The sequence below is a fragment of the Xiphias gladius genome, chromosome 3, assembly GCF_016859285.1.
Source record: "Xiphias gladius isolate SHS-SW01 ecotype Sanya breed wild chromosome 3, ASM1685928v1, whole genome shotgun sequence".
Taxonomy (NCBI): domain Eukaryota; kingdom Metazoa; phylum Chordata; class Actinopteri; order Istiophoriformes; family Xiphiidae; genus Xiphias; species Xiphias gladius.
The window spans coordinates 19,784,730-19,805,998 of record NC_053402.1 but is presented as its reverse complement, the minus strand read 5'-3'; the positions used below and the strand labels follow the sequence as shown (position 1 = coordinate 19,805,998).

General features: G+C 46.0%; 1 pseudogene; it reads left to right on the top strand.

The window, feature by feature from the left end:
- The first annotated feature begins 2,991 nt into the window (after positions 1-2,991).
- LOC120788474 lies at positions 2,992-21,124 on the top strand (annotated as a pseudogene).
- The last annotated feature ends 145 nt before the right edge of the window (positions 21,125-21,269 follow it).

The following is a 21,269-nucleotide window of genomic DNA, read 5'->3' as shown; positions in this document are numbered from 1 at the left end:
TCCGTCGGCCCGTCTTATAGCCTCTCGAAAGCGCTTGATTGGTTAATATGCGGCGCGTCCGCGGCGCTCACTGGCTCAACACGTCGCAGCGCTCCACAGGTGAAGCTCGTTAACCTGATGGCTCCGCCGCGAGCGGCCGCGTGCGAACAAACGCGCAGGTCAACACGCGCACCGACCACGTAGAGCCAGACCGGTGCTCGCTCGTCAGTGTTGACAGAAGGAAACACTACTAGACTTTTAATGAAATGACACATGGCAAAGTAGGATAGTTGACAGACAGTAAAACAAAATATAATCAGCAATAGTAATGACAAGAAGTCAATTAAAAAACAGGAGTTCCAGCTAAATTTTATTAATAGGTACAAATCTTCCAAAGAATAAGTTTATCCACAAATTACAGGCCTTTATCACATATCATACTGGCTATACTTTTATATATGTGTGTATATATATATATATATACACACACACACACACACACACACACACACACACACACACACACACACACGTATATAAATAACAGCTTACTGGAAAGACATATTTTCCCCCGTCTTAATAAAAGCAGAATTGTACCTCTGGCCTGAAGACTGTACAGTGGGGAAATCTATTTCTTCATAAGTGACCAACTGTAGCCTACAGTTGTGAGGGGGAACCCTCCCATACTGTAGCTTTATCCTTGTTTTGGCTGTGAATGGATGGAGTTTTGCGAATTTGCACGGCTGTTTCGGGTGTAATTGTGATACAGCTCTTTGCACAGTAGAGGGTAGTGTATCTCTATCTCACAAGGCCCTGACGTTTAAGTTTACACACTCACTGCACACTGTTCGGCTTTTCGCGTTTGTTTTATAATAGATGTACTGAAAGGATGAAGTCCACTTGTGTCTCTCCCTTATTCTGCAGCAAATGTAGCCTGTGACATGGTTTTCTCTGTTGAACTTCAATTATGGGAATTAGTGGTGAAATGGTTGAAACTGGTGCAGACCTCAGTAAACAAGGACTTTGTTCTTTAAGTTAGTGGTCAAGTTCCCCTTCATTTCCTTGGGACCCCATGGGATACCAATTAACTTTTGCGTGCACGTGAAGCACAGCCAGCAATCTCCAAGCAGCCCTGACTGCTCACAGCTCTCATTGCAGTTCTAGCTGTACCACTGCCGAATACCTAAACCCCTGTGAGGAGTAGCCATTCTGTGTTAATCAGTTCGGAAACCACCGAGAGGGACAGTGGAGATGTTGATGATGATGTTGTTTGAGGTCAGATTAGCAGCAGAGGGGGTCAATCCGCACTGAACCGAGGCCTGTTTTGAGTTTGAGATCTGAAATTTATCAGCAGCTGTCCTATTTTTTCTTTATTTGGGATGCGGGACGTGTTGCAGGACGGCCGCTGGAAGACCCCAACTGCATCGAGGAAGCAGACCCGGCAGGTCACAGGGCCGGGACAGCGACTCATAGAGGACGGCAGGTCTTCAGTTCCGCTGTTTGATTGTATTTATGGCTATCAATCAGGAGCCAGTTGACTGTGTGGTGGGACGCTGGCTTTTAGAGAGGCACAGTCAGACTCACACATTGCACAGGACCTGTCAGGTTTACCTCTCAAATCCCTACTACTGCAAGTGTTGCCAGTGTAGATCTACTCAGTAATATGGTTCTATAGATAATGATTTAGATCTTTTTACTATATTGTAACATTCTTCTGGGGACATTTACAGTATATTCTATGACAAATGTGTGATATTGAAATTCCCATAGTCATATTGGCCAATAACAACAGATTTTTCATGCCATTGCAGCGCTTTAAGAGCATAGCTGATATAAGGCTTAACAGTCATGCTTGTTTCGAGTGAAGATGTTTGCCTCATCAGAACCTGTCCCTACGAAGCACTAGACTCCCTCCACATTTCTCAGTCCACTCAGGAAAAGGAGCATAAAGTATTTCACCTCAAATAGACAACGGCTACATTTTATTCTGCCAGTTTCAAGCACTTTTGTCCTTGCATCTACCTGCAGCAAGAGGATCCTGGGAAGCTAAATGTCACACGGTTGCCTTCAGCGAAAACCATTTTTGTAAATAATACCTCCCCTCGGTCACCACAGAAGTTTGTAGAAACGGAGCCACGCTTACCAACTTTGTCCAGAAATTGTCGCACGCAAACAGATTATGGAGAAGTCAAAGTGTGGAGATTATAATGATTTTAGGTATCAGTCCTCAGTAATTGGAGTTGTAGAATTGTAGTTCTTATTTGAAGTTACAGCAAAAACTACAGCATTCTTATAAATATATGAACAAAAAAACAAACAAACCCTTAACTCTTTGAGCTGGTTACCACAGAAACTGGGTATCTGTAGGAACATCAGGCTTTGTGACTATAAGGCCTTTGCTGTATTTGTCAGGGGGCTTTTGCGCCCGGCTGTGATGTCTCTGGGCGGGGACACACCTTCATCCCTCCGCAGACCCGTAGGCTGATTTTCATGCCACGGCACCCCTATATTGGAGAAGAACGAATGGACCGCGGCTCCCTAACCCCTCTTTAAGACTTTCCCTCGGCCGTGCACCTCAGCAGCCGGGCTGTCGCATCCTCTCCCCTCGCAGAGCTGCATGGCAACGGGGGGAGGAGGCTGCTCGGGATGAGGGAGGGTACCGAGGTCCCACGTGTCCTCCTCACCGCAGACCCAACACATTTCTCTTCGCTTTCCCATCCCCTTCGTTTCCGCATACCGCAGATTCGCATATACACACGCACACAAGCTCATCCATACGACCGTACGCGGAGCCACGCATCCGCGGTGCGCGCTCTCCCGTTTCCTCCCTATTTGCCCACTGATCAATCTGCGGGCCGGTATCGATCATCTCCGCCGCGGGCCAATTCAATGATTGATTTTTCTTTATTCTGATATGCAAATCCAAATTCTCCGTGGCGGTGTTGGCCGGAGCTGAGCGGGCGAGAGAGAGAGAGAGAGAGAGAGAGGTGGGGGGGAGAGATGAGAGGACGCGCATCATCAGATGTTTAGCAGCTTCACTTTGGATCCTCGCCATCATTTCTGCTGTGCGTCTTTTTGGTCTCTTTCATCCCCTCCGCCGGCCGGGTTCGTGACATTTTGCGGCTCTCTCGATGTTGTGATCCGGGGGAATATGTGAAGAGATCATGCTGGCGGTGTGGTGCTTCATGGTCTTTGCTGCAGTGGGCGAGAGGCTTGCAGTCTCAGGTAAGAGAGAGAGAGAGAAGGGGGGGGGATAAAGAGCGGGAGCACTCGTTTGGTTTCCTTTACATCCACATTTTTTCCCCCCCTTGCACCAGCACTTTTCCAACCTGTGATTTTATTGTAACGGGACCTCGGTGCCAACCAGCCCGCTGGTCGGAAGGCAACCTCCGATGCGGTAGATTTGCTGCATCAACACATTTTTACACCGCAGCCCCACTGCCTACATCCAGCGTACCCATAACCATTCACAACGCTGTCTTACCCAACAAACATCCAAGAGCACAGTGATACAACTTGTCAACCACCAAGACAATGTGTTTTGCAGCCCGATTGAGGATTGCTGAGATTTTCAGCTATATAGGCCCTCTCCATGTGTCTGTACGGACGTCTGTCTACTATAGAGCCTATAAGACTTATGGCCAGTGAGTACGTGAATTGTTTTTCACCAAAGCCTGATTATATCCACCAGATCTCTTAAAATACAGCAGCGACTTAGAAAACCTGATCATTAGGTCAGTGTGATAAATTAGGTCACCAAACCATCACCCTGAAGAAAAAAGACACTGACGTGAATGATCACACAGTGGATCCTCGTTCGAAGTGTGTCAGTTGTCTCCCATTTGCTTTGCCTACTAAAACACCGCCGGGTCCAAATTCAGGCAGGCTCAGGTGTGACCCTACCTCGCCAAGCCCACTGCACACCCACAAGCCCGTGTTGAGTGTCCTCGTCGTGCTACTTTGCAGGTGTGGACAGGAGCCCAGCGCGGGATGGAGGCAAGTGGAACTGGTTTATCCCCCCAGGCAGCGGGGACACCGCGACCGAGGTCACCTATCCGAAGCGGCTGGTGCGGCAGATCGGGTCGGAGGAGGAAGTGGCTCACGACTACCTGGATACCAGGGTGAAGAACAGCACCGGGGACGCCTCGGTAAGTTGTGGGTTCCGGATAATCCTCCTGTTTCACTCTGGTATCTCCAAGTGTGTTTATTTTTACACTGAACCACTCCGTTCTCTGTGAATTCTCAGCCCAGTGGTCTTGATTTGGGGGCCAGGGACACCCAGGGGTCCTTGACAAGGTCCCAGCAAAATGAGAAATAGATTAATTTCACTACAATTTGATTAAAAAGAAAGTATCCCGGTTGGACAATGTACGAGAATAGCTCTTTTTAATCAGCAAATTCATTACTACCTCATATATTGTAGATAGATACATTAGGTGCAGGTACATTTTTTTTCTTGGACCTAAATCATATGAAATGGGGGTGTGCACCATAATGTTCAGGTAAATGAATTCAGTACCTTAGACAATCTTATGTCTAGTGATCAGCGTGCATCCCTACTACAGAAGATTCACTGTTGGTGGAACTGCTGCAAGTCTTTGTGGACATGCAGGTGTGTGGCAGGACCAAGACCGACTGTTACCCTGCCGACGGGGACCTCATTTTTCCAGTGCCTGTGAAACAGTGCGGCGCTCGGCTCTCTGCTGCTCATGCAGCTCCTGCTACACAGGAATGACAGTGCAGGGTGGTGTCTTGCAGCAGTCCTCGCTCCTCGTGATTTTGACCTAGTTAGTCCCTGAAAATCCCTTTGAGTGTCCGCAGAGAAGTAATGTCAGCCGGATGAAACCAAGACGGAAAGGTGCCGTTGATTTACAGCCGTTTATTTCTTGGCTAAGCTCTGGTGTTCCGGTCGTAACATCTGGCAACAAGTTCCGAAACCGACACCTTCCGACCCGCTTTGCGCGCTGAGCAAGAATGGTAGTAAAGGCCCATTTAATCAAAGAGCTACTCAAATGTTTTCCGTGCACATTCGTAGTGGTCATCTTCACATGACAAAGCTCAGCCCCTCCTGAAATATTCAGTCATCGCGTCCGATCAACCGGCTGCAGTGCTCAGCCCCTGACTTCTTCATTATTCAGTGGTGTGTTGAAGTATGTCCCCATTAATTATGAAACAGGCCTGTGTGAGAAGTGCTGCATGGTCCAAGAGGCTTGAGCACTCCCCATCCTCTCGATCTTTCTCTCTCTGTATGTGTCTCTCTCTCTCTCTCTCTCTCTCTCTCTGTCATGCTTCTATGATGTAGTTCATATAACTGTTGAGAGAGAAATACATTAGACTCCTTACACACACACACACACACTAGAGTCACATGTTTGAAGAGTTATGGTTAATATATGAATGTTGTTGTCCCTGGAGGAGAAGCTGTCTTAAACAAGACTGATACTACATCATTAAAAAAACCACAACAGTTTAACTTTCAGTACATTCTCAAGATACAAACGATGACACCATTCAAGTAGACGAGGGTTCAGCTGCTGTACTAGTGAAGACCTGCTGTGTTTTGTTTTTTTAAAATCTTGAGGACACTCGGAATGAGGGACAAGATAAATTGAGAAGCAGCAGCGGATGAGCTGAACTTCTCCCTTCCTGCCTGTCACATCATGCTGCATTGAAACTAGATGAGGCATTGCTTTACGGATTTGGTTATTTTACGCGACCTGTCCTGCCCATTCTGGGTCCTCTTTAAGAACTTTCGATCTCCGACGAGAAGTCGTTCGGCTGCCCAGAAGAGTTTAATTTTGAAATACTAAAATTCAGGACAGCTGGGCCGTCTCCATCCGCGGAGGAGGACAGTGCAATACGATGGAAGGCACGAGAACAGGTACTGAGTGGACCTCGTAGTGGGCCGTTCTGTCAACCACCACGAGAACAGTCACACATAAGCATCAGAACACGAATACAGTCAAGCACTTGTGTACATCGCGCTCGAGCCTCTCCGGGGCAGTAGTAAGAAATCCTTTGTCCGTACTCGCTGCAGGGAATAATTCCTGGATAGTGATGCATTTTATTGTAAAAAGCCCAGTGATTCACTGCAGCCTGGTACCTCCAGACTGAGAGCAAAGCCACGCTGGCACAGTCAGAGCTGCGGAAGAGACACGCTGTTTAGTCTGCAGTAAATTTCTCTCTCTCCCTCTCTCTCTCTCTCTTTCCTGGCCCCGCTGCCTCCTCACCTCCCCTGCTCTGGCAGCTGTCCGTTTGGGGGGGGGGGCACTGCCACAGCTCGGCTGAATATATATACGATACCAGTAAAGTTTTCTCCTCCCCCCCCTTCCTTCTGTCAAGCCCCTCTCCATCCATCTCTCACGAAACTCCCGCTCAGCTCTTGAACTGTCATGCCCGCCTGAATGCTGGCAGCCAATGTCGATCAATGAGGACTTTATCAATCATATTATTTCAGCTGCCGAGACACTTTTAGAGTGTACGCACTATTGATTCCGTTGAATTATTCATGAGACTTTTTCAAAATCGCTTTGTGGCTCTCACAGAGCAACACACTTAACCACAATTGTTTTGTTCCATTTTAATATATCAACTGTCAAATCTATCTGTTATTTATTTCATTTTATTTATTCATTTTCAGCCTTTCCACTTGGCCCAGAGCTGTTTCCAAGTGGAGGCCTTTGGACACACCTTCACTCTGGACCTGGACTTGAACCAGTTTGTATCGTTAAAATCGTTATATCTGCCTTTTTGTAGACGTTTCTATCAGTGGGTGCCCATAATTTACTGCAGCTGTTCTCATTAGCATTTCCCTGCACTTAAGCAAAAGCACTAAGCGCCTCTATTATGTTAAATGACAAGACGGGGGATACCAATGTGGCACACACACAGACAAAGACAGCTGGATGTTTATGAGGTTCCACTGATTTTATTGACACCACATGTTGATATGTTCACCTACTCTTTGTGAAATGGATTTGAGTGGAGAGCAAGTGGTGGAAAATGCCCCCTTTTGATTACATGGTGACAGAAATGAGGCTGATGGAGAAATTCATGCTGTCTCTCCTCCGTTTGCAGTCACTTCCTGTCCTCAGAATACGTGGAACGGCACTTTAACCAGGATGGCAGACCCTCGCAGTCTGTGGTAAGGTTTTTTTTTTTGTGCGGTGTGGGGATGTGCACTGGCAGGATTTTCGAGAGTGAACTTGTCTTTTGGCACATACAGAAGCAACATATTAATGAGATGACCGGAGTCTTAGTGCAGTGTTCGGTTCTTTGGCTGCAGAAGCTGAGACTACACTGGTGCTGTATCTGGTGGATCGCAGAATTAATTTAAAGTTTTCTTTGTCAGATGCAATGCCTGACATGGTGTAAGGCCCATTATATAAAATAATTCCTATGTCTCATACATATTTTAAGGTCATCTAAGGTGGATCTGTTTGATTAAAGTCTCGTTTTAGACACAAAAGACCACTTTTTCGCTTTTTGTTTGTTTTTATCTTGATTCTTTTATAATGCATACATGTAATTGTGATGTTGAAGTTTCTGCAGTTTGATCTCATCCTCCTGTTTTATCTATTTATAGAAACTGCTTTATGTGCTCTCTGCTACAAAAGTAGGCTGCCATGTAACCATCCTTATTATGTACGTTACAGTTCTCCTGTGCGCACGTGAGTTTGAGTGTTAGCGGCATGTATGCAAGCTTCTCTGCTGTGGCCTTTCTCGGACAGCCAGGAAAAAAAAGGCACTGAATGCCAATGGTGTAAGACCTTGAGCTCATAGAGAGAATCATCGAGAGATACTGGGAACAGGGATGAAAGCCTTGAAATCCGTGACAGACCAGAGGAATGTCACTGCATTCTGTTAGCCAGGAGGGACGGCTAATGGGTTTTTTTTTTTTCTCATTTGTTTTGTTTTGTTTTTTCCTGTACAAATGTGCCACTCAATGCACCCCCCCCCCAAAACACCCACCCACCCACCCAACCAGCACTCCGTGTCCCCACCCACAATCGTTCCCAACTCTCCCTCAGTCCTCCCGACCAATCACGAGCCTGTTTCCATAGCAACCAGTTAGCTCAGCAGTGTCATTAACTTCTTGGCAGTGAGGAGAATGAAAGAAGAGGGAGGGAAGAGCATAACCGGCGAGAGAGGAGGAGGAGGGAAAATGAGGAGTAAAATGCCAGTTAGTACAAAGGCACGATGAGGCTTGGAATTAGGGAGGAGTCGTTCTGGGGGTGTATGTGTATTCATAGACAATGGGGTTGTTCCCAGAGTGGTTGGGGGGAAAGGAGGCTTGCAGAGCCGGGGATGGAGACCTGTAGTCATGCCAGATTGTCGCTCAGCTGGATGGAGGCCTCACGTGACGCTCCTGATGCTGCTGCAGGTGTGATGCGTCACCGGTCCGATCCCTGTCGTCAGAACTCTTCTAGTCATTCAGAGCACTAAGGCATTGTTTGCCTGAGGTGCTGTTGCTAGGCTGAGACACCCCGCTGAACTCAATCTGATCCAGGTGGACCAGGGTTTCTCGCTTTTCTCACCCTTCCTGGTGGTTCATCTTGACCGCTGTGACCTTGTGAAGCAGTGCGCCCGCTTTTGGGGGAGGGCCAGCAGAAGATGAAAGCGAGGGCTCTGTTGTGGTAGTCAAGGTTGTTAAAAGGGTAAAAACAGAGAGCAGCGCCAAATTCCTTCTTCAGTTTCATCTTGTGTCTTTCAGCTGCAGCTTGTCTCCTGCACAGTTACTCCACGTTAAGTCCTCTGATCTAGCTGTGTGGGCCACATGAGTGTTGATTTATTGAAGAGATCCTTGTGCTGGGTGTACCTCCACCTCTGTTGTCAGTGGAGCAGAGTAGAGTCGAGTGGAGCGCAGAGCACAAGTAGGTCAGAAACAGTTCCATCAACGCCGTAGCGGGGTAAGAGGGAGATGGGGAGTTGCACACGCAGTGGCCGTGAGAGGTTTCTCCTCGGAGCTGGCCTATCGTGATAGCCGCTGAAGTAGCAGTTGTGGTTGTCTGATGAAACCAGCGCGTTGCGTCCACAGGGAGGAGAGCACTGCTACTACCAGGGAAGGTTAAGAGGTTTACCAGAGTCCTGGGCAGCTGTCTCCACCTGCCACGGCCTGTGGTGAGCCTGATTGTAAACCTTTCTTTGCAACATATATAAACACTATTTACCTGTGCACACCGATCTGGCTATGTAAAGTTGTGTTTTCTAAAGCGTAATTTTTCTACATTTAAAAAAAAAAATTCTATCCCATTCTGTTCTGCATCTCCCTGCCTTTTTTTTCTTTTTGGTTCCCAGTGGCATGTTCTCCGACGGCTTCTTCTCTTACGGGATTGAGCCCGTTCACAATGGGACCAATCAGGTAACTAGTCCGCGGATCATAGCTGTAGTGATAATTGCTGAATTTTTGATGATCAGCACGATAGAAAGTTTAACCGAGTCTAGATGCTGATTTTGTTGTTTTTTTAGGTCCTGATGTGTCTAATGTCATCTGGATGTATTCTGTTGTAGGATGATGGCGCTCACCTAATCCGCAGGATGCCTGATATCAGACTTTCCCCCCACTGCCCAGGTACATAAGTGCCTAGTTACTGCTAGTTCCTACTGACGCACATATCACATTAGAATAATATTGCCTTTTAAATCTTTTCTCATCTTTTTATCTTTATCACATTTTAAAATAACTGCCTTGCCTTCAGTTAGATAACTTAGCTCTAACCTAATGTCCACTGTAATTTCAAAATAAATGTTACTTAATATTCCATGGGTACTGCTTAAGTAACTCTCATTTTTAGCTAGTTCAAACGGGGGTAATGAGTGTCACAGCTTTTCTTGACTGAAATGGAGGTAGTGATTTGTCGCACTTTAACTTCCTTAATATTAATTCCTTAATATTGCCCTAACTGCCTGCAGCACTGCTTCTCTGTGTGTCCAGACTGTACAGAGGACAGCGAGTGGGATAGCAGAGGAGGTGATGGTGGTGACGGCAGACCGGGCCAAATGACGGCGCAGCAGGTGTCCGGGCGGCTGAGGCGATCCAAGAGATTTGTTCGCAAGCCCTCTGTCCAGACTGAGACCAAATATATTGAGTTGATGGTGGTCAACGATAACGCAATGGTGAGTTAAAAGCATACTTTGCTGCCAATTGCGCAGGGAAGTTAGAGATGTCCAGGTCTGGGTGGCTGCCCAGCAGTGCCAAGATCTGCCAGCACTGTTTGAGTTGTTGACCATATACCAGCCCAGCTTGGGGACGCCTGTATTTAACTGGTTGTTATCGTGCATACGGTACAAACAGTGCAGTGCATAGGTTTCCGTTATGTAACCCCATCACAAAGAAAGTTGCCTTGAGAGTTAACACCGGTCAACATTGTGGGCTGCCGATGTGAGCGACACATGGGAATAAAATCGATGAAACGTTCCTTTAAACTCATGCCTCGTGTTGATGAGGGTCCTTACGAGTACAGACGTACAAACGTGCGCGTGCGTGAATGTGATCCATCTCTTACGCCATCTGTGTATCTTTGTCGCCCCACAGTTTGTACAGCTGCGTCGCTCAAGCAGCCAAACCAAGAACTTTGCCAAAGCAGTGGTCAACATGGCGGATGCGGTAAGAGCTTTGTTATGATCCCCCTGCTGCTAAACTCTGCAAACACTCACTGCCACCTGTCAGAAAGTACGCGTGTCTGAGCTCCTTTCCACATTTGGAAATAATCTATCCCGGATAGCGCCGGGTTCTCCATGTACGGTGTTCGCAGCAAATGTGCCATGCCAAGAAAGCAGTAGACTGATGGGCATTTTTTTGGTCCCCAGATCTACAAGGAACAGCTGAACACAAGGATCGTGCTGGTTTCCATGGAGACCTGGACCTCTAAAAATATGATGCCAGTAGTTGAAGACCCATTGATAACGCTGCAGAACTTCATGAAGTACAGGAAGGACAACATCAAAGAGCAGAGTGACGTCGTCCATCTTTTCTCGTGAGGCGGCTGCAAGAGAAAATCAAATTTCTACAGAATTAAAGCTTGATGGTTCGGATGCTAGTTGAGGTTTTAATTTGTGCCGTGTCTCTTTTTCCTGCGCACCTCAGAGGGCGTACATTTCACAGTAGCCGCAGTGGGACGGCCTACACAGGAGGAGTGTGCTCTCTCTCGAGGGGAGGAGGAATCAACGAGGTGAGGACAATCTGAATAGGTCACGTTAGCTGTTGCATCAACAGGGATTCATTTGAACAAAAATCAGGGTTAATCGCAGTTTAGCTAAACATGATTAAACCAGATTTAAATTTTATCTCATCTTTGTTGCACAATTTAAATTAAACCCCTCACTAGTAAGACTAAGTTTAATGACTTATAATATCAGTTCAGTTAAACTGCCTCAAATTCATGTCATTTCAAAGTTGAGATCAGACTTAAAAATTGAAATTCAAAAGTCTGGAGTAACAGAGACAATTTTAATTTAGGTTTTGAGAGGAGTAATCTATGATTTGAAAAAGGGCTGGTTCATTAAACCTGTTTAATTATTTTGAATATTAAAGGTTTCGCATTTTGTTGCAACAGCATCGATGCCACTCTCATATCTGACTATTAAATATGAAGCCGGAGCCAGGGGATGATTCGCTTAGCGAAGCATAAAGCCTGGAATCACAGGAAAGCAGCAATCCTGGCTCTGTACAAAGGTAACAAAATCCACCGAACGGTATCTCACCGGCCCTTGCACGGAACAGTCCTCCACATAACCCCTGGTAAAAAAGCAAGTCTTCTGTTTCTGTTCAGATTAAACAAATGAGATGTAACACATTGATTAGTGAACTTTGAGGTTGCTGTTAGGCAGATTTTGTTTTGTTTGGACGGAGCCGGGCTCGCTGTTTCCCCCCTGTTCCCATTAGTGCAACCCGAGTTACCCGGAGAATTTTATATTAATGTTGTGCCCATCTCACAATAAAGCTCTCATGAACGGATTCCATATGTATTCTTTTCAGTATGGGAATGTTGGCGCAATGGCCATTACTTTGTGCCAGAGTCTTGGCCAGAACATCGGGATGAGGTGGAACAACGCCCGTAACTCTGCAGGTAAAAGACGACTGGAAAGCTCGATAATGCAGGTTAGAAGGACGGGGAGATCTATAAACCGGCTGCGTAAATCAGCAAAGCGGGGAGAGGTAGATCAGCGTGGGAAGGAAACAGAGGGGATTGATAGCTGGGTGTGGGGCTTGTGGGGTGTTGGCTGAGAGTTCTGGCTGTGCATTGGTGTCCCTGTCCCGCAGTTCTCCTCTGTAATCAGACTTCTCCATTAGGTGATTAGTTACCTGCGTCCAAGAAGGAGGGGGTGAGGGGTTGGGGAATCATTGCCGCTGAACAATGGGCTGTATGATTAATGTCGAAGAGCCATCAGGTCCATTATTCAATGCCAGGACAAGAGCTCAGTGCACACACTATAAGTCCCATAATTCTGTCACTAGGAAAGGAATCAGGTCTATGGAAGGGCTTTGTTCTTTGTCAACCACAAATCTCAAGAAGTGTCACAGCTTGGATTATGCGCGGTTATTCTTCCCCTGATTTACCCACATAACTCTTCCCCCCTCTCATCCGCATTCTTCTTCCTTCTGCTCCTCCTCACAGGAGACTGCAGGTGCCCAGATGCCTGGCTGGGCTGCATCATGGAAGACACGGGGTAAAGATCCGTGCTTCACAGACGCGGACAACAAAATACGTGACACAAAACACCTGCTAAACGCTTCCCTCCTGTCTTTGTTGACACGACAGCAGGACTTGTTTTCTTGTTGCACTGCCTGCGAGCTGCGATTTGCTCCATTCATTTCACTCAATTAGACAATTAAACACCTGTAACAGAGGGATGCTTTGGCTTTTACTCACTCTTCAATGTTCCAAGCCGGTGATGATCACAGCTTGTATTTGTTGCTTTAAGCAAATCTGATGAAACATCAGACATCACCGTGCCGACCACTATAAAAGAATTACAAATGGTGAATTAAAAGTATTTGCTATATGGGCGATTTGGACTTGGCTCTCCTCACCAGATGGAACAATAAAGACTTCAATTATTCATTTGAGTAATATCTCACTACAGATCGTAACATTTCTGTCAGATTGCAAAGTGATTGCACAGACACCCACAGTAGATCTGCCATTCCTTACGGGCAGAAATGCATTGTGCGTTTTTTTTATTTTCTTTGACACGTCCTGGTTTCGATCTTTGTGTGTCTTTCTATCTGTGTGTGTGTGTGTGTGTGTGTGTGTGTGTGTGTGTGTGTGTGTGTGAACACAGATACTATCTTCCCAGAAAGTTTTCTCGCTGCAGTGTTGATGAGTACATCCAGTTCTTGCTCCAGGGGGGCGGGAGCTGCCTCTTCAACAAGCCCAACAAGGTGAGGGCGATGTGGGGATGTAGGATGTGGTGACAGCAGCTGCCTCTAATGAATCTGCCTCTAATGACTAATGAATTATCCTGACTTCCATCAGAACACATATTTACGCACAGGACTGAAGCTTTTTCTTCTTCCTTTAAGTAATGCCCCCCTCATCACATCTCTGTAGTTCCAGCCAACAACCTCCTATATTACTCACCTATTTCATCTCTCGTCCGTCTGTTTCCCACTTATACATGTGCTCATATATGTCCCTCTCTGTCTCTCTCTCAGCTGTTGGATCCTCCAGAGTGTGGGAATGGCTTTGTGGAGCCAGGGGAGGAGTGTGATTGTGGATCCCAGGTGGTGAGTAGCCAGTTGGACATGCCAGCATGAAAGCCAGCTCTTTAACCTGCTGCAGATGGGCAGCACCTCCATGCTCTGTCTCTGTTTGAGCGCCGGAGGGTGTGGTGTTTTTCTGAAACCAAGCTGACGGCTTGTTTTCACGTCTGTGGCTGCAGGAGTGTGCCCGTAGTGGAGGAGCCTGCTGTAAAAAGTGCACACTTACCCATGATGCCATGTGCAGTAATGGACTCTGCTGCAGCGGCTGCAAGGTAAGTCAACCTTTATTACAGAGAGTCAAAAAAATGGACAAAAAGAAATAAAGACTTAAGACTGAAACAACACATTTGGCATCCAGCTTCCTCAGTTTGACTGTTATATAAAATACTTTATCCTCAGCTTAGATCGTCAAAACTATTGAGGAAATTCCAGACAGCCTTGTGCTTTAAAGCGAGGCAGAAACAAAGACGAGAAAAGTCATGTCTTATCCCGACATTTGCAAACGTTTCAGTCCGCCATTGACCATTAGATATCAGCTGTACGATAACTGTTAAAGTACTGGACTTGTCCAGCATTTACCTGATGCCTTTTGATGCCGGGCCCTAGTATGAGCGGAGGGGCGTGGTGTGTCGGGATGCTGTGAACGACTGTGATATCCCGGAGACCTGCACCGGAGACTCCAGCCAGGTAGAGTTGACTGTATGTAACACCGGACAAAAACTGTAAGATCAACCAGAGGATCCAGTAGATGATGTGCTTGTCTTCTTTTGCAGTGCCCTCACAATGTCCACAAGCTTGATGGCTACATGTGTGATAACAGTCAGGTAAGGGCTGGCTTGTGGCATTTTCTCTACCCTTCGGCTCACGCGAACATATGCTTGATTACTGTTGTCTCATTTCTTCAGGGCCGATGTTACAGCGGACGATGCAGGACTCGCGATGGACAGTGTAGGGGACTCTGGGGCTATAGTAAGTATAGAAGACATGCACGGCACCGGGAAAAGTGCATGTTTTATAGTCTTATCCAGTTTGGTTTAAGTCTCGGTCTCTTTGCTATAATCTAAAAATGAGATTGTTTGTCCTCCCAGATTCAGCGGACAGGTTCTGTTACGAGAAGCTGAACGCTGAGGGGACGGAGAAAGGCAACTGTGGTCCAGGTCCTGAAGGCCAGGGCTGGCTGCAGTGCAACAAGCCGTGAGTTATGCGTCCCCGATTCTCTTTACCGGTGTTCTTGTGGAAGAATGAGCGTGTGCTCAGTTTATTGTGCAAAAAAGTAGCGGCTCAGCTGCATTTTAATGTAGATGTTGCACTGCCTAAGTTTGAGTCTGAAGCGTCCCGATAGGATGAGACTGGCTTTCTTTGATCATTTTCACCAAATCCTATGAAAAAACGAAAAACAAACAATTCATTCGCTCTACTAGTAAGTACCACATATCTGTGTATATGTATATCATATTTATATTGTTGGGTGACATATATTTATATGATGTAATGTATTTGTGAGTATAGGTCTGGTTGTCTGCTAACACTAGTCTCCCCACTTTTTGCCATGTAGTTAGAAACATTCTTTGTTGCCTAGAATTCTGAAATCCTGGTTTTTCAACTGGATGACCAAAAAAAAAAAATGGCCCAGATCACGTGTCCTTGGCTTAAAAGCTGAAGATTTTTCAACTTTTATGAACAAATTGAACTGGAATATTGTGAAAACTGAGTTCGATTGTCTTCTGTCGTTCACTTTTTTCTCTGTTTCAGGGACGTTTTATGCGGCTTCTTGTTCTGTGCCAACGTGACGATGAAGCCAAAGTTCGGAGACCTGCAAGGTGAAGTGACCAGCTTCACCCTCTACCATCAGAACAAGTACCTGGACTGCAGGTAAATGCGTCACATCCATCTAAGATGCAACAGCCATTGGAGTATAAAAATGAGAATATTGTGTCTCTACACCTTGTCTCCCACCTGTCTGACATATTTGGATGCTTCACTCAGAGGCGGCCATGCTCTGCTGGAGGACGGCTCTGACCTGGGCTATGTGGAGGACGGCACTCCGTGCGGTCCCAACATGATGTGTTTGGAGCGACGCTGCCTCCCTGTGGCGGCGTTCAACCTCAGCACCTGCCCGGGATCCAACTTGGCCCGCATCTGCTCCGACCACGGGGTAAAAAAAAATTGTGAACCTGCATCTTCCCAGCATTCAGTGATGTTCAAAGGATGTCAAGACATCTAGGTTAAAATTGGGCTTAGATATTACCATTGTTTTGAAAGTATTTTAGAACCTGTAATCTAACATGTCTTTAGGACCTGCTTCACATTTATACATAGACATTGTTTTTGTTTTGAGGATTTATTCTTCCTTACTATCTACTTAAGCTTTTTCAGGCCAAAAGATGTCTAGATTACACATAGCTGTTGTTTTAACAGCTTTTAAACGATTAAATTTCACCGTGAAACAGGTCCAATCTTTGTGTTGAGATATTGACATTGAAAGGTCGCTGAAACAATGATTATATATATCAACTAGATGTCTAAAGAAACTTTCATTTTTCAATCAAATTCTGCCCAGTTTCAAGATGCATAGATCTCTTTTGACGGGCAAATGACCGGCTACACAGCAGGTTTTGACTTATCTCTGTGCTTCTGTTTGTCTATGAGCGCGTATTGCACTTTATTTCCCTCTCTCTCCTTCTTTCTCCCAGACCTGCAGTAATGAAGTAAAGTGTATCTGTGACCGGGACTACACAGGGAAGGACTGCAGTGTCTTTGATCCCATCCCTGAGCCTACAGTCCCGGCCGGCCCGGAGAAGAAAGGTCCATAGCACCTCTGAACCTACCAGTGTCTCTCCTCCTGTCTGCCTCTCATATCCCCCTCATAGTCTCTACCCATCGTCACTGCACAATATCGTTTCCTCAAACAAGGAGAATAGTTCACCCGTTATTATTGTGAGAAAGCCAGCATCAATATTTAGACCACGCATAGTGTTCTTCTTCATGCTGCGTCTTGGTTTCAATGTCGGAGAGAGTGTGCGTGTGTGTTGAGGCACGTTTATCCATTACAGCATATGTGCTTGTACAGTATGTTACTGTATATGTGTATGGTGTTAATGTAAGTCTTGCGGGCACAGCCATCTTCAAGTGTCTTCCTTACTTTCTTGCAGTCTCTGCCAATGACACAGAGATATTGAGCAGCTGTTCTCATAGGGCCAAAAAAGCCAAAGCCACCCTGAGCAAGAGGGTGTCCAGCTGAAAGAGCAGGAGAGGGAGAATGATAAAAAAGTAATAAAACACTCTCTCCTTTGTTTTTTTTCTGTAACCCTTGTCTCCCTGACCCTCCTCGCTCACCCGCCCGTTCTCCAAACCTCCACCCCACGTGCTGGTTTCCTCCTCTTTCCCTTCATCTCTCTTTCTCTGTCTATAGGTATCCTACCATCTGTCTCTCTCTACTTGATGTTGTTGAAGTACCGTGTTGATGCTGTCCTCTGACGTGTGTTTTTTAGTGGTGTTCTTTTGTTTCTGCCCCCCCAATCCTCCTCCTCCTCCTCCTCTTCCGCACCCTTCCTCCCCCCTCCTTCCTCTGCGCAGGTCCCAGTGGCACCAATATCATAATAGGGTCCATCGCAGGTGCTATTCTCCTGGCAGCTATAGTCCTAGGGGGAACAGGATGGGGATTTAAGTAAGAGTTCTGGCATGCCTTTGTGTACCTGTCTGCTTCTACCTAAAGGGACCCCCCCCCCCTCGCGCCCCTCTCACTCTCACTCCTCTAAAATAAATGCCCGTTTGCAACTCATCGCACCACCCAGGGAGGGGCAATGAGGAATCAGGTCTGAGACGTTCTAATGCATGAACTGCTTTTGGCGTTTAACTCCGTACGAAACATCACACCGGTTGTTTTATTTACTTTGATCCAGTCTGTAATCAACCACGAGCTCCACCCTGCTCCTTTCCTTCCCCTCCCTCCCCTTACCAGCTCAGCCTTCTATAGTGATAGTAGGGCAGGACCGAGAAGTTTTACTGCCGGGAACCATTGCGGCCCTCGTTTCAAGACCACCAGAACTGATGTGACTTACTCCACTGGTGCCACATCTGGACGTTCCCCCTGTTTACAGTTTTCCCCTAACCTATCTCAAGTCTTCAGCCTCAGTGTAGTCATGGAAAAACTAAATTGTTACAGTGGATTAACGTAAGCAACCTTTTTGTTATGTTTTACCTATGGTGCTATTTTAGCCTGCATTATCCTGTTTCCCCCCCCCCCCCGTAGGAAGCATCCCCACTTGCCTTCGCCGCAGTGCTTCTTCTGCACTGCTCCTCCGGTGCATGGGGGCCATTGTTCACTACTTATACTCTGACCTAAAAGGGCTGCTCCTGCTTCACTCTCACTTGGATTCATTCCATAGTTGTGGCTGATGAGAAGCCAGATTCGCTGAAAAGCTAAATTTGAATGACTCATGACGCGTAGTCAGTCCTTTCAGGGTCAGAGGTAAGTGTCTGTGTGTGTCTGTGTGCATGAGCTGTCAGCAGGAAGTTTTCTCTCCCTGGTCAGACCCCTGGCTTAGATGGAGGGTGTAGTAGTGTCTGGTGTGGCGCCCCGTCCGGCTCCATGGGACGGAGGATCAGTGCCATGGCCACTGTAGACCGGCTGCATGTGATGTCATCACTACAATCTGGCAAGAAAGATTTTGGAAAGGACCGGTAGATGAATAATGGATTAAATGACTGACTGAGTCATTGTTTGATTCATGTTTTTGTTCTAAAAATCTGACAGTGTTATGGTATAATACCCCGTCCAACATGAAAGAAAATGATTCAAACATTGATTCCTGTTTTACGTCTACATTTCATATTAAATGCTGTTTATGCTTTAATTAATTATAACTGTAAAATGAATTATCTTTTTCTTATACTGTTTATGTTTATTTTAATTTCATGCAAGTTCTAATGCCAAATGATCAGCTTTAAAAGATGCTCCAAAAATAATTAGAATGTTAGGAATTATTCATATTGCCATTGACCTGTATTGAAATCTTGTCTTTTCTCTCGATGTGTGCTCATGGGATGCAGGAACATTCGAAGAGGAAGGTATAACCTTGTAGGGCCACGACTATGTGATGTCCTGTCCACGGAGCAGAACATCCCATCCCATCCCACCCCACCCCTCCCTCCCTCCCTCCCTCAGCTTGGCTACTTAATCATTCATCCATCATCCGACCATCCCTTGGTTAATCCCCACAGAGCACCATTCTTCCTCTTTGAAAGCTTGAATGCTTCATGCTTTATCGCTTCTTTCTAAAAAAAAAAAAAAAAAAAAAAAAACAGAACTCCCCATCCTTTTCCCTAATCCCATAAAATTCCCTTTATCATTGTAACGCAGAATGGCTTCTTCCATTTTTCAAGCATTTTCATCCTCTGCCACCTATGCAGCCATCTGTATGTCTTTTTCTTCCCGTTAATGATCTGTTTTTCACTTTTTTTCAGATCTGGTGGGGGATAAGACGTCTGTCTGTGTTTCTGTCTCCATGTCCTGTCTACTCCCGTCTTCCTCCTCGCACTGTCATTTCCACATCGGAGAAGAGGGGACCAAAAAAAGTCTTCCACACCTGTCCCAAAACCTCTCCGAACCTCTTCCGATTATCGTTTCCTCTACTCCTGCCATCTATCCTCTTGCCGGGCTCCGCCTTCCTCCGGGCCTGTGGAGCTCCTCTCACCTCTCACCAGCCAAATCATACTCCTGTGGCTGCTGCCAGCGGGCCGCTGAAGATTGTGCCCAGGCCACAGCTGGAGCAAGCAGGTGGATCTCACTGTGGGAGACGACGGGGTCTTCCTCCCCGCCCGTGGGTCAAAGAATGTGCTACGGTGTCTGCGTACCTCCTTTCCTCGCGTCTCAGACAGTCTGATAAAGAACACATCAAAGGCGGACCAATGTCATATCAGACATACCTTTCCAATGCCTGTCTACCTGCCTGCACACACCCTTACAGGGCCACCACTTGAGTCCCAGTTAAATACTGGACGAGAGCACAGACTGGACATCTAACAGAAAGACATAATACAACAGGAGCTTTATTCTAAAAGACGGACCTGAGGCAAAAGTCCCTCCGAGGCCATGCCTTGACTGGGTGAATATCAAAGTGGACACTGATCTGTTTTAAACTGCAAAGTTTGGCAACATGGACATAGCTTAAACGAAACCCCACACCGGACTGTTGTTGGCGTGTTTTCCAAAGAGAAACTGAGGAAGGACTAACGATCATAAAAGACGATGGCGTTTATGTTCATTGTTATTTGTGCTTAACTTGAGGCATCCTACCGGCCGCCCCCCTTCCCCCTTCCCCCCCAAAAGTTTTCAGGTACAAAAAAAGGGAAGCTAGGCGTTATGGTTTTGGGATCACTTTCAAACGCTGACCTTTGAAGCAGCAGAGACCGTAACTTCGTGTGTCCTACCACAGACCGACCAACATACATTCCACAATATCTGTCTGCGTGCGTGCTCACCATTTTTACGCCCAAAGTTTGTACGCTTAGGGAGGTTTAATGCGTATGTCTGTTGCATGAATGACTGAACGGGTGTGAGAGATTTTTAAAGAAAGGGAGAATGTATGCGTGTTTACATTAGTGTTAGGGGAAGCTGTGTCCATGTACACCTTAACACTCCTCCTATCACAGGTAGATAGGCAGGTTTTTACCTCTAGAAGACCATTTCTTTCTACAAACTGTTGTGTGCTGCAGCCATAGCACCGTAAAGGCAGCACATTAATAAGAAAAACGGTTTTTATGTCACGTATCTAGAGAAAATGAGCACTAGCCAACTGTATGCACACCTATTTGTAAATATGTGCAAGATATACTGAATGTTAAATGCACTCTATGAAGATTTATTTAAAGCTATGTTAAAACTGAGTGAATTTTATCTGTTTCAGCAAACATATAGCTAACAGTCTCTTGACACGACCTGCATCTGCAAATCTCTCCTGTAGTCAGCGCTTTCCATGCATCCTTAAATGTGGCGTTACAGCCAAGCTAGCTGTCCTGCCATCTCTCTAATCATTCCAGCTATCACTAAAATGTCATGAATCTTTTGTACATTTGTTGATAGCCCTGAGCCCCGGGTGAAGGCCACAGCCCCGGGCCTTCGTAATCATCCCCGCTGTAAATGAGATTAAAAGAGATCCAGAACGGGGTCCAGGAGGCAGCTTGTCTGATACTGTGTGTGCGTGTCTGAGGTCAGTTTGGTTCGTTTGAGCTTTGCACTATGGCAGATGCACTATTGTTTTTACAATATGTACTGAGTTGGTATCAAATACAATCTGTCTGATCAGTTTGAAGTCGAGGGGAAAACAAAAAAAAGAGAAAATGGGATGCATCTTACCCCATATTTTTAGACGCTATCTTTTTGAATTGAGACAAAAAGTAATAAAAATAAAACTAAAGCTTGTAGACGGATCGAAATGAAGGGAAAATAAAATACTAAAACACTAAACCACAGATCCTATTCTCACAACTTCCTGCCTTTCTGCGTTGGTATTTATTTTTTAGGGTTTAATAGATGTTTAGACTTTGGAGCTTTATACTTTGGTTTTGTGCTTCTGAAAAACTT